Here is a 3,972-nt window from a genome sequence, read left to right on the forward strand (position 1 = left end):
CAAGATGGATTGCTTTATTGCATTGTGAATGATCAACATCAAGGTGAATGTAAACAGTTGCTCTTACCTGAGTGTTTAAAGGAACCTGTGCTTGAAAGTGTGCATGAAAACATGGGACACCAGGGGATTGAGCGCTCCCTCAGCCTGTTGAGACCGCGATGCTTCTGGGTGGGTATGTACAATGATGTGGAGCAATGGATCAAAAAGTGTCAGAGGTGCATCTTAACAAAGATGCCACAGCCCAGGATACATGCTCCAATTAAGCCTTTTCTAGCATCTAGACCCTTTGAAGTAGTCGCAGTTGATTTTACTGTGCTTGAACCTTCTTCTGATGGTCGTGAAAATGTGTTAATTGTGACCGACGTCTTCACGAAATTCACCCAAGCCTTCCCAACTCGAGACCAAAAAGCTGATACCAGCGCTAAACTCTTGTTGAGAGAATGGTTCCTGAAATATGGTGTACCTGAAAGGTTGCACTCGGATCAGGGAAGAAATTTTGAGAGCGAAGTGATTGCTGAGCTGTGTAAGATGTATGGTGTGAAGAAAACCCGCACGACACCCTACCGGCCTCAGGGTAACGCTCAGTGCGAGTGTTTTAACCGAACGCTCCATGATTTGCTACGCACACTTCCCCCTGAAAAGAAAAAGCGCTGACCAGAACACCTTGCTGAGTTGGTTTATGCGTACAATGTCACGCCACATGCGACCACCGGATACTCCCCATACTACTTACTTTTTGGAGTCAATCCACACCTTCCTATTGATGCCCTGCTAGGTCACGAGCAATCTGTAGACAGAAAACAAGACTGGTTAGTGATTCATCAGGAGAGACTGAAAGAAGCTCACAGAAAGGCAAGAGAGTATGCTGAACACAAGGCCGCAGAGAGGTTGGCCCCCTTGAATGACAAAGTGTACTGTCCAGTGATTAATGTTGGTCAGCAGGTGTATCTGCGTCACCGACCTTTGGGAAGGAACAAAATACAGGATTCATGGGGTCCCACCATATACAGGGTCATAGATGTGCAAGGCACCACACATACCGTTGAGCCCCTTGAAGGTGGCCCTATAAGGAGACTGCATAGAGCTGACTTGCGGCCCTGCGTTACTTATGCTTCAGAGCCAGAATTGATGAAGACCCATTCTCCTGAGACATTACAGCCAGAGGAAGTTTCTGAACCTGAGCCTGTTGAAGTACATCCTGATCCTGATTTTGTTGTTCTTGAGGAAGTTACTTACCCTAGCTTGCAGGAGACAACACAAATCGTAAATCATGTGGCAGACGATGAAGCACTGGTAGATCAATCTAACTTGATTCCAGCTAGCACTGAACAGAAGGATTCTGTGCTTGAGCAGATTGACCCTGACACTCGTCCTGCTCTAGAAGTGGAAGAACCAGTACTGAGAAGGCCTGTACCAACGCCTAGGAGAACAAAAAGGGCCAATGCTGGTCTGCACTCAAACCCTTTTAATGAGCCGAGATCAGTATGTGATGCAGTGTCGCTTAGTCCTGAAGTCTTTTCTCAGGTGTTAACAAGTTTGGGCAGTGTGTTCTTCTGGGAAGCTGTAAAGGAAGTAAGAAATATGTATTAGTCATCGAGGACAATGACATTTAGCAGGGGAGAATGTAGCCAAGTGGGATGACTATAACAAAATATGATGCGAGGCATAAATTGGTTGCGGGTCCTTTAAGAGGTTATGTTGCGACGCTGCTTTGCGGCATTACTTTGTGTAATGGGCATGCGCTGATTTCATGGAAGAGAGGGAGCAGCAATACTCTGCTAGAGAGCTAAGTGGTTTGGGCATAAATACCTGTTTAAAGAGTTTGTGAGATCGTCTTTTAAGGACGTCTGTGATTGTATGTGTGAGCCGAATCGGGTTTGATCACGCTTGGGACACGTGCAAAGACGGGGTATGTGAAATGGATAGTAATTTGATTTTGTTTTCTTTATGCAAGGCCCAGTGCGTTTCCCAATTAAAATGTGGGGATGTTTAAAATTGAATGTGCATGTTAAAAAGGAAACAGTAGTTCTCAAGTGTTTCTTAAAACATATCATTTTTGGTTGGAACTGTTGAACATTTTGAATCCTGTGTTGATTTTTTTTTTTTTTAATGTGTATGTAAATAACTGTGAAATTTAGTGCTACACTAATGTACTGTTTTGTTTTCATTTGGCTATTAGCCTCTACCGTATTTCAGTACCATATTTGATTATTGTAATCCATTTGTTTTGATACCAAATCAGCTCAACAAAGGAAGCTGACTGACTTTATTTTATATTAATTTTCCTCTCAATCTTTGCTCCCTCCGATCGCTGTCCATCCCAGAGACAGCAGTCAGAAATAAACCACAAAAAGTATTATTTTTTTGTATCCTGTGCTGATTCATTCCACCACTGGTTACAGTAGCACCAGCCTAAGAAATGAGACACAACGTTAAATGTTTTCACCACTGGGGTGTGTAGCCCTACAACTTGCGAGCATAGTTGATTCTGTGGAAACACACCCATGGTCAAGTTCAGGATGGCAATCATTCAAAATTCACAAAATGACGATTTTTGAAAACCATTTTCAGACAATTGTTGGACAATTTTGTTTTTGGATTCTTATTTTTTTCCTTCTTTTTTTCACATCAATTACTAAATTCTTAATACATTTATTTAATAGAATAACTTCGAGTTCAAATTTCTTCAGTAACATAAAAACCAACATCAAATTGTTGAAATGCAAGCATCCCAATGAGTATGGTAGTAAGCTAAATGCAATAACTCAGAACCATGTTTCACAAAAGATATGGGCCTACCTGAATGTCGATTTCGAGACTGTCAAAACAACCTCCTTGTGGAAGCAAGCAAGTTCTCGTTCGCTGAACTCTGTAAAAGTTCCATTCTTGCTCTGTTTGTAACATTAAAAATTCTATCAAAAGGCAGAAACTGCCGCATCCAGCGTTACCTGCTCTGATGAACTTCTTCTTCCATCTTACATGTACAGACTGGTACCTAACGTTGCAGGGCAGGCGCCAAAAGTGAGAGCAAAGACTGATGGGAAAACTTTTAGACTCAGCAACAATTCATTTTTTAATAGTTAAAATGCTAATTCTTGATATCAGAAATTAGATTTATACTGGCGACAATGGTAATTTTTGATATCAACATTTGAATTTCCAGTAGTAAAAACTAGAATTCTTGATATCTGTAATTGTATTTTTACTTGTGAAATGTCACCATAGGCTGCCATTCAAATTCAATTGTTGATATCAAGAATTGAGTTCTTACTAGTTGAAATTCCAATTTCACATATCAGAAATACAATTCTTACTAGTAAGAATGAAGTTTTTACTAGTTAAAACTTCATTCTTACTAGTAACAACTTCATTCTTACTAGTAAAAACTTCATTCTTACTAGTAAGAATGAAGTTTTTACTAGAGGAAATGTAATTCCTGATATCAACAATTAAGTTCTTGATATCAACAATTGATATCCTTGGAATGAATAAAAGTCAAAACGGCTTGTCGAAGTGTAGGTAAAGCCGAGTTCAGACTGCATGATTTTCAAAGTAGTCGGGTCACTGTTCTTTTCACACTGCATGACTATCTTGGCCAGCATTCAGTCGCTGCTGTGTTCAAACTGCACGATGGATCGGCGATAGAAGGTTTCACACTGCATGACTTTACAATAGGAAGAATCGCCGACAACTCTGTCTGGCACGCAAACTAACCAAACACACGCGAGATGTGACAAGGAAACAACGCAATATCACGTGTGCAGGATCGGAGTTATTATTATTATTAAAAACCATTTTTGATAATTATGCAGCATTATGAAAAAAGTCTCTTAATAAACTCCTCCTGCATTTATTTGATCAAAAACAGCAATATAGTGAAAGATGATTACAATTTACAGTGATGGTTTTCTATTTTAATATACTTTTAAAAATAATTTATTCCTATAATTTATGCTGTTCTTTTCTAACATT

This window comes from Megalobrama amblycephala, unplaced genomic scaffold, assembly GCF_018812025.1.
Source record: "Megalobrama amblycephala isolate DHTTF-2021 unplaced genomic scaffold, ASM1881202v1 scaffold448, whole genome shotgun sequence".
Lineage (NCBI taxonomy): Eukaryota > Metazoa > Chordata > Actinopteri > Cypriniformes > Xenocyprididae > Megalobrama > Megalobrama amblycephala.